Below are 14,241 nucleotides of genomic sequence, written 5' to 3' on the forward strand. Positions count from 1 at the left end.
AGAAGGAAGAAAAAAGAGAACAAAGGTTGGTCGGGTCATAAAACTCCACACAGACAAAGTGCTGTGACGCCACACACACTTCCGTGATTCAGTCCACGAGCGTTTTTGTGCTGCCTCAACACTCTGCAAGATACAATCACTAGGGAGGACTGAATGAAGCAATTATGACCAACTGAGAGTGCCTTCACTCAATTAGTACAATCCCTACGAAACTCAGTTAACTCTCATGTTTAGAGGCCTGCACACAAACACACACCCACACTTCCTGTCCACGGCACACGTGTAATTCATCATTCACTGTGGCATCGAGGGAACCAACCTGGACAATAAAACATATGAGTGTGATTTTGTGTGTGTGTCATTGTCCGGTTTCAAAATGCATTTTAGTGTCCAAACACAGGTAAACAGCTGAGACACATCACCTTTTACATCTGTGTCAATACTAAAGGACATTTTTACTGTTACATCAACAGCCTGCATAACTTTAGAGCATAATAAAATTTTAACTTGTGCGTTGACTTGAACAGGTGAGCTACCTATAGAGATCAAAATAGCGTTTTTGAACCAGGCTGTAAACATGTTTATTTCTGTTGTAGAATTGTTTGCTATAACATGGTAGTCTATGAGGATTGACTCACTTTTGGAGAGAGATTCAAGTGGCCATTTGAGGAACTGCATTTTAAGCCTCAGTTTATCACTTCAGTCGCAACGCAACCCAGACTCCCTCTGCAAGTGATTAGATCATAATGTGTCTTGGTGGTAGTTTACACTTTTGTTTCAATGTGACCGCTCAAGACTCCTCTTAAAACCAAGTGGTGGAAGACATTTGGAGGTGTAGAATTAGGTTTACCTAGTTAGAGTAAGGGATAAGAGAATACATTATACTCCCAAATGATCACACAAAGACAGCCTTGTGTGTGTCTGTGTGTTGAACCTGCATGTGCATGACAAAGGACATAAAAATACAACTCTTAGTTAATGTACATTTAGTCTTTATCCAGTGGTGCTGTTCTTGTGTTCGCAGTGCATGTTAATAATTGACCAAGAGATGCCTCCATCATGTGGAAACGTGTGAACCAATCTTCCATCTATCCATCCATTATCTATAGACCGCTTAATCCTCATTAGGGTCACAGTGGTGCTGGAGTCTATCCCAGCTGACTTAGGGTGAAGGCAGTGGACACCCTGGCCAGGTCGCCAGTCTATCACAGGGTGGCAAATACAGACAAATAATCATACTCACAATCACACCTACGGACAATTTAGAGTAACCAATTAACCTCAGCATGTTTTTGGATTGTGGGAGGAAGCTGGAGAACCCGGAGAAAACCCACGCATGCACAGGGAGAACATGCAAACTCTATGTAGAAAGATCCAGGGAAGGCCAGGGTGCAAACCAATCTTCTAGCTGCAGGGCAAAAGTGCTAACCACCAAGCCACTGTGCTGCCCATAAAGCAATCTTGTTTTCTCTAATTTCGTGAGTTTTTTTAAATTATTTTTGAGGACATTTTCACTGATTTATTTTGGTTGAGTCACAGATGGCAAGTGGAAACCAGCAGGCTGCAGGGAGAGAAACTTGTGAAGACAACAGTCCCAACAGTAGCTGCTTCCTGTGATGACTGTGTTACTGTTGGTGGATGTTAATCACAGAAATCACATGCTGCTGTGTTTAATTCAAAGTAAAACACTTTCAAACCTTGACTACTGTAGGACACGTGGCTGCAGTTTTCAAGTTTAACAGGTATGGGTAGATATAAAGTGCCACAGCTCAAAACTCAACAAACACAAGATGTATGAATCTGACCAAAGTCCACTTTTCTATCTCATTTGACTAATCTTTGTGTTTGCTTTCTTCATTTTTTTTAAAATCACTGTCTGCTTTATTGACATTTTCACCTTCAGGTACAGTCCTGATCTTTCTCACAGTGTATTTGTTTTCAAATGTTAAAAATTATTTTCAAAATTCAATCAGTGTGTTCACTGTTTTCAGCATTTTTCTGTCTGTGAACTTGAACAAACTGTGCATAAAATTAGACATTTCAATTTGCATTTATACATTTAGCTGCATTTTTTTTATCCCACAATGTTTGAATGATAAAATGTGAAAAAAAAAAAAAAGTTTTAACTCACACAATGTGAGTCAACCAAGAATATTTACGTCTCAGCAAACAAGACTTTGAGCATTACATGGACAGTTTACATCTCTTTATGCCCTACAATGCTGCTTCTGTCTGATCTTAGTGTGTATTAGTTGGAACGCAACATATTGCTGACATCTAGTGGTCACAGTTATTGTCTTAACAGAACCTTCAAAATGAATGAACACATTGTGGTCTGGGCTGCACAGTGCTGTAGTGGTTAGCACTTTCGCCTTGCAGCAAGAAGATCCCCAGTTCAAATCCCAGCCTGGGCCTGGGATCTTTCTGCATGGAGTTTGCATGTTCTCCCTGTGCATGCGTGGGTTTTCTCCTGGCACTCCGGCTTCCTCCCACAGTCCAAAAATATGCTGAGGTTAATTGGTTACTCTAAATTGCCCGTAGGTGTGAATGTGAGTGTGATTGTCTGTCTGTATATGTAGCCCTGTGACAGACTGGCGACCTGAGGATAAAGCGGTGTATAGAGAATGGATGGATGGACATTGTGGTCTTGCATGTCATTACTGAATAAAATAGGTGACAGGAGCATTGATATTCAGTAACATGTTGAATATTGTCAGGGTCATTCCGTGTGGTTTCACCAGATGGTGGTTGCCGCACCATTTTCAAATTAGTCCTAAATTTGCATGCCATTAGATAGTCACAAAAATACTTTCTATGCAAAATTGTAGGCCTGTAGCTCAAATAGTTTCTGAGTTGTGGGGGTCTGAAATTTTCAGAATTTGGGCTATAAAAAGCCTCGCCAGCATTTTTTGCATCTTTAAGTGGTTATTTCTCAGCCTCTAGACATACCAGAGAGCTGTGAGTTGGTAAACAAGGCCTCTGCATGTAGCTAGTGCCCCACAAACATCCCCAGGTGTTTCCCTACACTCTGCAGGCCGTGGGGGCTTGCTAAAAATGCTAAAAAAAAATCAAGAGACACCTACTCACGAGTGGAGTTTGGGACCTTAAAAGTACTAGAAATACTGCACAGAAGTGTTCTAACACCCCTGGGTTCCATTCTACACAAACATGTGTGATAACTTACCAAACTGGAGCTTTCTAGGTACCTCAGTTTGGAAAATATGAGCTCCCAAAGTTGGACGAGATTTTAAATTGGCTATTTTGGGGGGCAAAAATCTCAATGTGGGACAGGTACCAGAGACCCCAAATTTTTCTGCAAGACAGTTCCATCTGTCGTCTATCACTGTACAAAAAAGCAGCAGGGTTATATTTGTAGTTACTGAGATATTCTTACTCAAAATGGCATGGGTAATGTCAAAATCGTTTTTTGCTTTTCAGTACTTTTAAATTGGGATAGTATTAGCAGTCATTCCAATGGTAGTATTATGTATGTTTTGTTGTTTTTGAAATGTTAGTTGTTAAAGGTGACTACCTTCAAAAAGTGTAAAGGTATAACTTAGTGATATTTAGAAGTGATTTTGTATACAAAAGCATGATCCGAACATTTCAAGCCCACTTATAATCATTTTGTGTTACAAAATCCTGAATCCGTTTACCTGCACTGGTGCTGGGTTGTGCAACATCAACTTGTGCATCAGTAGCAGGTGTCTCCACTTTGACATGCTTTTAAAAAGTTATGTTTTTGCCACATGCACAGCAAAAGGCATCAGAAGCTCCAAGCACAGATCCACAGAATGGACAGTACATCTGCAAAAGAAAAAAGATATGGTTTAGGTATGGAGGACTGTAATAAGGGAATCTCTAATAAATTTAGTTTATTTCTCAGGCTAATCTACAAATGCAAATGTGCTGCCTTGCAACGTCTGGTGTAACATACAATAAAATAAATGCCACGTATGTGCAGCATTATATGTAGTTATACTAACAATCATAATAAATATACTCAAATGAAAGTCATATTAGGACGGACAAGGTACGTTTTATCCGTTTGATTCCTGGCTATAAAAGACACAAGCAGAAACAAAAAATCAAGCCGTTTTTTCGTTTATTCGTTTTGAGCAAAAACAAAAAAAACAGGAAACGGTTCGTTTTTTCGTTTTGAACAAAAACCAAAAAAAGCAGGAAACGGTTCGTTTTTTCGTTTTTTCGTTTTCACCCCCAAAATGAAAATATGACTCCATATTTCGTTTCATTGGTGGGCGGGGTTTCAGAGCCCACCGGTGCACAATAAAGCTCCTGCCCATCACAATAAAGCTCCTGCGCTGGCAGGCATAGACAGACTGACTTTCATCGTATTGCCTGCCCCCACTGCACTTCCCCTAACTCTAAATCAAAGCAAGTCGTGTACACAGTAATGACAGTCATAACCAGTGGTGTAGTCTAGTTTATTCTAGTGGGTATACTCCAACCTCATAAACCAAAGCCAGGTCAGGTTCTCATATATGTGCGCGTGCACACACACGCACGCACACGCACACACACACACACACACACACACACACACACACACACAGGCAGCAGCAGCAGCTCCTTTATTTCAAACTACCAATTAGATACTTATAGACATTATAGCGTCAGCAGCTCCTCCTCCTGCCATCAGGTAGAGCTGATGTTTCCTCTTCATCAGGTAGAGCTGATGTTTCCTCTCCATCAGGTAGAGCTGATGTTTCCTCTCCATCAGGTAGAGCTGATGTTTCCTCTCCATCAGGTAGACCTGATGTTTCCTCTCCATCAGGTAGACCTGATGTTTCCTCTTCATCAGGTAGAGCTGATGTTTCCTCTTCATCAGGCTCCCTTTCCTAAACGTTAACCTTAGCTCCAGCTGTAGTGTTCTCTAAAGTGGCAGTATTCACAGGACAAGCAACAGGCTTATTAAAACACTGAAACAGTTTCATTTAGCTTTGCTTTCTTTTTATTATTTTTTCTCCACTGACTGATGTTGGGTCATTAGAAGTTCTAGACTCATGTCCCTCTTCTTCTAAGCCAGGGGTATTCAGCTAAAATTCAGAGAGGTCCAGTCAGCAAAGGTCCAGAACATCATAATGTCTAACTTGAGTTACTGTGATATATGCTGATGTAACCTGGTAGTTTTATTAGAGTCTGCCTGTTATCAAAAACTGACCGTCAAATAAATTCAGTACGGTTCAAAAACATTTAGACATTTATTAATAAATAACTTATATGTAACTGTATATCTTAGAATAAAGTGCAGAACTTAAAAAAGCATGACTGAACAACCTGAATCAACTTCTATACATCTTTAACAATAATTAAATCTCATAAATGTAAACATGTGAACACTTTTACATTTTTTTCTGTCTCATATCACTCCCCTAATATCTCTGCAGCTTAATGGGAGAGCTGAGCTGCTGCTTGTTTGAGCCGTTCTCAAAACATATTTGATTATGTTCATAGTTGAGAAAGCTGCCTTACAGCTGTTTGCTGAGCCAAACATGGTCAGCATGTGACCACAGTCTGTCCTCTAGAGATGTATAAGGCACAAAAGATACGACTCTCAGAGCCGATGCTTTGTAGTGAATCTGAAGAGCCGTATTCCCAACGTATTTAATGGAGTATGGAGTTTAACACTGTCCCAGCACAATACATGTCACTGGATCCTAGATTAAAGAAGCTTGCCTTCAGTGACAACAGAGCTGTTGATGAGACACTTCAGAGAATAAGAGCAGCAGCCTGACACCTCCACCATTAGAGGACCAAGTGGAGGAGGAACCTCAAACTTCTGCTGTGTGGAGGCTCTTTGATGGAAGAGCTACAGGAGATGCTGCAAGGAGAAATCCTACAGCTGATGTGGTAATGGAGGATCATATCTAGAGGAAGCCCTCATCCAACCAGCAGATGACCCACTGAGCTGGAGCAGGACAAGGCCTCAGTCTGCCCCACCTGGTGAAGGTGATGGAGGAGAGACAACTTCTTCCATCTGAGAGAATCTTCTCAAAAACACGGCAGATATTCACTGAAAGAAGAAATGTATCAGCCCATCCAAGCTCAGCCATCTGATTTTTTTTAAATGTCAGCCTGCTCTGAGGACATTTATACTGTTTGAATACTGAGTCTGGTTCTGTTTCTGTTCTGGTTCTGTGGGTTCATGTGCAGAGTTTTGTTCATTTATTTTTTTGTGCAAAAAAAGTTTGGTTGAAATAATAAACAAAAGCAAGAATACCTGTTTTTGTAACAGAGCAAATGTACAAAATGAGTCAATTATAAGGCTTCTCATAAAAACACTGAATGAAAAAGAGTTTGTCAAAACACAAATGATTCATATTTGCCAGGTTAGGCAAAAACATGAGACTACAAAGAATAATAAATTAGGAGCCGTTTGGGAGCCGAAAGAACCGGCTTTTCTTTGGAAGCAGTGCCAAAAGCTCTCTGAAAAGAGCCGAACTTCCATCACTACTGTCCTCTCTGTCCCTCATCTCTCAGCTGCTTTTTGAAGGCAGAGCTGCGATGCGATTCAGCGACGTCATTGGCTGAGTAGCGTCACGTCGGATGCCTGAACTCGTACATAATTGGTCTGTGTGTTTCTGAGCTGATGGACCAATGATAAACACTGGAAAGCTGCACCGGTAAAATAGAAGCGACCTGTCAAATTTACACCCGTATAGACGGCGTCTGGGTCCGGATCCGGACCGCGGTCGGCCTTTAGTGAGCCCTGTTCTCAGCCAGACACCTTCCCCCGTCCCATACAGCTTCACCGCTTCCTGACACAGAGAAAAGTGAACGTTATGTCAAAAAAACATACTAATACATGTGTTTGCGCATTTTTAAGTGGTTATATGGAAATTCGGACCGTATCTTTTGTGCCTTATACATCTCTAGAGGACAGACTGTGGTCACATGCTGACCATGTTTGGCTCAGCAAACAGCTGTAAGGCAGCTTTCTCAACTATGAACATAATCAAAATATGTTTTGAGAACGACTCAAACAAGCAGCAGCTCAGCTCTCCCATTAAGCTGCAGAGATATTAGGGGAGTGATATGAGACAGAAAAAAATGTAAAAGTGTTCACATGTTTACATTTATGAGATTTAATTATTGTTAAAGATGTATAGAAGTTGATTCAGGTTGTTCAGTCATGCTTTTTTAAGTTCTGCACTTTATTTTAAGATATACAGTTACATATAAGTTATTTATTAATAAATGTCTAAATGTTTTTGAACCGTACTGAATTTATTTGACGGTCAGTTTTTGATAACAGGCAGACTCTAATAAAACTACCAGGTTACATCAGCATATATCACAGTAACTCAAGTTAGACATTATGATGTTCTGGACCTTTGCTGACTGGACCTCTCTGAATTTTAGCTGAATACCCCTGGCTTAGAAGAAGAGGGACATGAGTCTAGAACTTCTAATGACCCAACATCAGTCAGTGGAGAAAAAATAAGAAAAAGAAAGCAAAGCTAAATGAAACTATTTCAGTGTTTTAATAAGCCTGTTGCTTGTCCTGTGAATACTGCCGCTTTAGGGAACACTACAGCTGGAGATAAGGTTAAAGTTTAGGAAAGGGAGCCTGATGAAGAGGAAACATCAGCTCTACCTGATGAAGAGGAAACATCAGGTCTACCTGATGAAGAGGAAACATCAGCTCTACCTGATGGAGAGGAAACATCAGCTCTACCTGATGGAGAGGAAACATCAGGTCTACCTGATGGCACGAGGAGGAGCTGCTGACGCTATAATGTCTATAAGTATCTAATTGGTAGTTTGAAATAAAGGAGCTGCTGCTGTGTGTGTGTGTGTGTGTGTGTGTGTGCGTGTGTACGCGTGGACGTGTGAGTGCACGCGCACATATATGAGAACCTGACCTGGCTTTGGTTTATGAGGTTGGAGTATACCCAGTAGAAAAAACTAGACTACACCACTGGTTATGATTGTCATTACTGTGTACACGACTTGCTTTGATTTAGAGTTAGGGGAAGTGCAGTGGGGGCAGGCAATACAATGAAAGTCAGTCTGTCTATGCCTGCCAGCGCAGGAGCTTTATTGTGATGGGCAGGAGCTTTATTGTGCACTGGCAGGCTCCGAAGCCCCGCCTACCAATGAAACGGAATATTGAGTCGTATTTTCATTTTGGGGGTGAAAACGAAAAAACGAAAAAACCAACCGTTTCCTCTTTTTTTGTTTTTTTTGTTCAAAACGAAAAACGAAAAAACGAACCGTTTCCTGTTTTTTTTTGTTTTTTGCTCAAAATGAAAAAACGAAAAAACGGCTTGTTTTTTGTTTCTGCTTGTGTCTTTTATAGCCGGGAATCAAACGGATAAAACGTACCTTGTCCCTTATCTTATCTTAGGCTTTGAGCCCAAAGTGCTTCTGTCAACTAACATTAAATATTTACAATGAAAATAAAGAAAAACAGTAATTCCTCAGTTTTCAGAACATATGAAAATCAAAAGGCTTTCAGTCTAACGTGCCACTTGTGTCAACTAACATTTCTATTTACTTGATTAAAAAAGTAAATCCTCACATTTTACAGATTAAAGCCAGCACCTCTACATCTGTGTTCTCTGCTCGCTCTCTGCTGCCACCCCATGGACGGTGGTGTGTAAAACGATCAGAGGGAGACAGGCTGTCTCCCTCATAGACATATATAGGTAGACGCATCATAGGCTGTCGAGAGACGTGCTTACAGCGCCGCCATCTTGGACCGGGGCCAGCCGAGGCAGCGGTGCATAGAAGTCTATGGAGGAGAGAGGTACTGCTGAATCTAAAAGTGGAATTATTCGCCGAATTTTAAACCGATTGCCAAACTGTTTGATTTTTAGAAACGTCACACGTGTAGCTACTATACAAGGTGCTCGGATATTTTTTTACAATGCTGGTTTTGCCACTCAACACTTAGATGCCGGACTTCTGTTCAGCCTATGGATGCTCTAATGAGCGCTGTAAGGAGACAAGAGCTCGTGGAATTACTTTTCACATGTAAGATGTATGTAAGGAATAATATATTGTTAGCAGGTTGTCATAGCTAGAGTGAAATAAATGCCGAGAAGACGGATAGAACCCCTCAGCTCCGTGTCTGGGTTCTACCCATGATCTAACCAGCTCTCTGCATCATCCTGTGTATTACACAGCTGCTTACCGGTGAAATAACTAATCTGAGACATTTTTTTGTTTAAAATTCGATGTTATGAATCTAGCGTTCCTAGCAACTTACTGCAGTAATTGGTGGGTTAGAATACAGCATCTGATTGATCTAATAGCCCTGATTTATGATGGAACTATTTTTGTTGTAGACAATTCTTTATCTCTAGCTACTTTTCTCACGTTTAAGCTTTCCCAAAGAACGTGATTTATACACATGATAACAATAATAATAGTAATAATGATAGTAATAATAACAGTAATAATAATGATAAAATAATGATAAAAATAATAGTAATAATAGCAGTAATAATAGTAATAATTGATATAATATTAAGAGTAGTAATAATAATAATAATTATTATTAACAGTAGTAATAATAGCAGTATGGCAAAACCTGCATTGTAAAAAAAATATCCGAGCACCTTGTATAGTAGCTACATGTGTGACGTTTCTAAAAATCAAACAGTTTGGCAATCGGTCCAAAATTCGGCGAATAATTCCACTTTTAGATTCAGCAGTACCTCTCTCCTCCATAGATTTCTATGCACCGCTGCCTCGGCTGGCCCCGGTCCAAGATGGCGGCGCTGCAGGCACATCGCTCGAGTGGGCAGCCGCAGTCAATGAGGCGTCTACGTATATATGTCTATGGTCTCCCTCTGATCGCTCTGATCGCTCAGCAGGGCGCTGTCATCCTGCGCCCTGAGGTCTCCTATCTCTTGTATTGAAGAGGAACGAACTGCGCATGTCAAAGTTATAACGAGAGTCAAAGGGGAAAGATGAGTGCTCCCTGGCCGGACATGACGTTTCTAATCTGACTTTTTATTACAAATTATACATTTTAGTAACTCTCTACAGGCTCTATTATCCATTTTGCTCGTTAAAAACATATGATATACATGTAAATGTTATTTTAAAAACGTTTTATTAAAGGAAGGGCTGTGACTCTACATGATGTGAGACAGAGGGGGCGGCGCCCTAGCGCCCTCTATTGACCAGCCTTTACACTATACACTAGTGGAGGATAACTGATGGGTGATTGTGTTACTACTCTGCATTTGACCTTAGTTTTCCCGGATACTTGAGAAACCAGCAGTGTAACTTATAATCCAGTGACCTTTTAGACAACAAGCCCACAATAGGAGCGCAAATTACAAGTGTACAAAGCAAGACTACAGGCTGAATGAATAAATTAACCAGGCCTTAACATATATTCCCTTTGAAAAATATGTTCCTTTTTGTAATTCATCCAGGAATTGTAGCTCACATGTCAGGGCTAAAATCCAAACCGACTTGTACGCCATGAGCCAGGTGAATCAGAGTCACATCCACTCGAGCTGTTTTTCTCTTCTGCCTGATAGACTGTGAAGTGGAACCATCATGAAATCCCTGCTGGAGTGTTGCAGACATGATATTAGTAAGTCTGACATGAAGGTGTGACTCTGCAGGTCTATGCTCCATTTATCACACAGCAGGGTTCCCTCCGAAGGAAATATCTCCTGAGAGAAACTCTAGCTACTGAGGACATAATTAGCTGTTGTTCACTAGAGAACAAAAGCACAAAGAAATACCTTTTAGTTTGCATTTTGTTCTACCTGTTCTGCACAAGAAGTATTGATACAGAAACTGATGTGTGACTATCAGCTGGTCTGTTGCATCGTCTAACATAAAACCAACCATTGCCATTTTTTAAGAGAAAGAAAGGTAAGAATGAATCATTTAGAACTTTGCAAACATAAAAGAAGACTGTGTTTTCATCGAGCTGAATCTCTGATCTGTCGCACCAAAACAAGGAGCTGCTGCTAATGTGTGGAGTTTAACCGGAGATCCGTCTCACACAGAAGTAGACATCCTGTTAGGAACTTTGTTACATCTCAGACAACATAATAATCTTGTTTAAAGTGAGTGAGATACAGCAGTGAAATCCATTCTCTTCACTTCAACAAAACACCCCCGGGCCTGACAGTTGCAGTCAGAAATATGTGGATTGGAGTTTGTACATCCAGAAAAAAGACACAATTTTTACCAAAAAAAAAAGATCAAAATTCAAATCACAGCTGCTCAGATTCACAACCACCTCCTGGAAAGGACTCACTCATGTGATGCTTTTAAGAGAACTGCTCAAAATATCTACTTTTCTCATCTGAATTTCTGCCGTTATGTCTCATAAAACACATAAAACCATCGCATTAACTTTTCTAACAATCATTTCCTAGATATATTAAGAAGAAATGGAGTGAAAAATTCAACCTGCGAGTTGATCTTTAGGTCTTTCCAAAGCTTGTCACTAATAATTCAATATTAACGCTCTGCGGCTTGAATGTTTAAACCAAATTGGCAAACTTGGATGTTTCTCTGACTTTGAGCCAAATCTCATCCATACTGAATGCATCTCCAGCTTGACAGGAGTCGAGGTCGAGTCTGGACCCAGGATTTTTGGAACTTAAGTCTGACACAAAGTCCAAACCTAAGTAATCAAGTCCGCAGCTCTGCAGACAAGATTAATATTTTGGTGTCAGTCTGTCTGAATCCAAGCGTATGAAATTGCGTAGCCTCGTAGACGCACTACATCACAGCGTAATATGCATCAAGAGACCCATCATACCTTCAGTGAGACAGATAATCTCTGCATTGACAGCCCTGATAAACTACAACGCAACATTGCCACAGTGAATTTTGAAGTTCATTATTTGCTGCCACTTTGGGACATAAAAGAAATGACTAATTGAGAACTTCCATTGAGAGAAAGTTTCCAGTCAGCATTACCGTTTGATGACACCTTGCATAACCATGTGACTGTATCAGCGAGATGCTGTGCTTTCCTTTAATGTGCCATTACACCCCTGTGTAGTGTGAGCTAAAGGTTGCACAGAGCTCTGCAGGTTTCCAGCAGTGTGTGGGATGGATATAAGGCTCTGGTTATAAGACTCGTCTGTGAATTCAGTAAAGTTGAGAATCTGATTACGAAGCCTCTGTGTTCGAGTAACACTAATGAACCTTCTGGTTTGCTCTGCAGCGTCAGATCCACTCTCACTCAGCTGTAAACAGTCTGTCTGCTGGCCGTTTGTTGGTGGATTAGCAATGATGTGATTATAACCATGGTAATAATGTCTTTGTGTTAATAACAGAAACCCATATGCACATGCAGGAAACAGAAATCAGAGTATTTAAGGTGTTTTGATAGGAGGGTTGCTGTTGCAGAGTTGGACAGGCCTGGGATGGTGAGAATCTAAATGGACTCTTGTCAGCTGTTGGTTGAGACGACGACTTCTTTATTCATCTGTGGTGTTCCCTTTTGGTTTCATAGTTATTCCTGGCTTCTTCTGCTTCAGGAAGCAAGTAGGGAAAAGGCAAAACTACAGGGGGGGTCTTGATTTATGTCAGAATTCCACTCCTACAGCGCAACGCAATTTTCACTGTAAGTCGGTACTCGCATACGTACATAAGTACCTATGTCACTCAGCTACGCTAACACATCATCAAATCATAATCTAGACATTAAAACACTGTACAGTATAAATTTAAAAAAGAGAAAGGCAAATATAGCACAACCCAATGTGGCATACAACTGGCGAATGTAAACAAAGCCGTCTTTCTCGTATAGCGCCGCGTGAAGACATCTTCGTCCGTTCCACTCGCCAACTAGTATCCGCACAAAATTTGTCACAAACGCCATACGTTGGAATGATGGAGCAAGGCTTTCTTCATAAATTTATGGGAGATGGTGATGTGTAGGTCAAGGATGTCGTAAATCGAGGGGCTACTGTACTACCAGCAAAAGATCTCAGCAAACTATGGACCTGTGTGATTTTTCTCAGTTTTTGCGCATTTCTTAATGACTATTTAAAGGTGTATGTCATGTAACTATCTAAAATCTGGTGAAAGTATACGTCTTGTTCAGCACTCATGCCAAAATATGTTCTGTTTCTACATTCTATGGTGAACTTTACTCAAGAGAAAACAGTTGAATATCTACAGGAATTTCATTTTGTTGTGCCTCTCTTCAAAAAATGAATAACACAACATGTCCCCGGAATGGACCTTCAAGGTCCGACTTTTATGATTTTATTCTTCATGCATGCCAACATACATTAAGATGTTGGAACATGACCAGCGTGACCATGAACAGCCCCTTCCCCAACACATCTTCATCACATATCCTCTGTCAAAAATGCCACCAAGTAAAGCAGGGCAGCTGTTGACTTTATCGTGACGGTGTCTTCTTCCTGAGCTGCCCTTTATGGCCTCTGGATCACTTTCCACCTTAACTGGGTTTTTATGTCAACTGCAGCACTTTTTTTTTTCAACTTCAAAAAAGCATGTGACATCTCTACAACCTTCACAGATCATATTTGGCATGTAGGGTCACCGGCTCCTCCACTGACTCAGTTTGTTTTTACTGTACTGAAGAACAGCTTATTTGTTCAACCCAGTCTCACATCAAATTGTGTCATAGTCACGTTGGTCCACAATGCAAAACGTTACAATCTCACAATTTGGCCCTGAAAATTGTGAGATGCTCACGTTTTTTTCCCCCAATTCTTTTCTATGGGTCTGACAAAGGGTCACGTGACTGCTTGCTGCAAGCTTCTCAAAATGAAAACATGGCCGCTATTCCTTTTATTTTCCGTGGAAAATGCATTATTTTAAGATAGTTTGGACAGAAAAAAACATTTTGATGACATTTTTTTGCGAGAAATAAATATAACACTTTCACATTATCCATTCAGTTGATGGAGGTTGATAATATATGATACTGTCAAGTCTTGATCCTAACATTTGGATTAGTCTGGTAAATTAATATTAAAAAATAACAATAACATTGTTGGTTCTTAACTCAGGTATTAGAATTAATCAGGTATAGTCATAAAATATCATATTGCAGAGTGTTAACACTGACATTTAAATTCATCAGCCACATTTTTATTATATATAATATTGTAGGATCTGAACCTTAATATTTAAATCAATGAGGTAAATTTATATAAATATTTTTTTTAGGGTCTTAACCTTAATATTTAAATCAGTCAGGTATGTATGTTTACTCCCTTACATTTGAATGGAGATCTTTACATATGT

Source organism: Acanthochromis polyacanthus, chromosome 19 (assembly GCF_021347895.1).
Source record: "Acanthochromis polyacanthus isolate Apoly-LR-REF ecotype Palm Island chromosome 19, KAUST_Apoly_ChrSc, whole genome shotgun sequence".
Classification (NCBI taxonomy): Eukaryota; Metazoa; Chordata; class Actinopteri; family Pomacentridae; genus Acanthochromis; species Acanthochromis polyacanthus.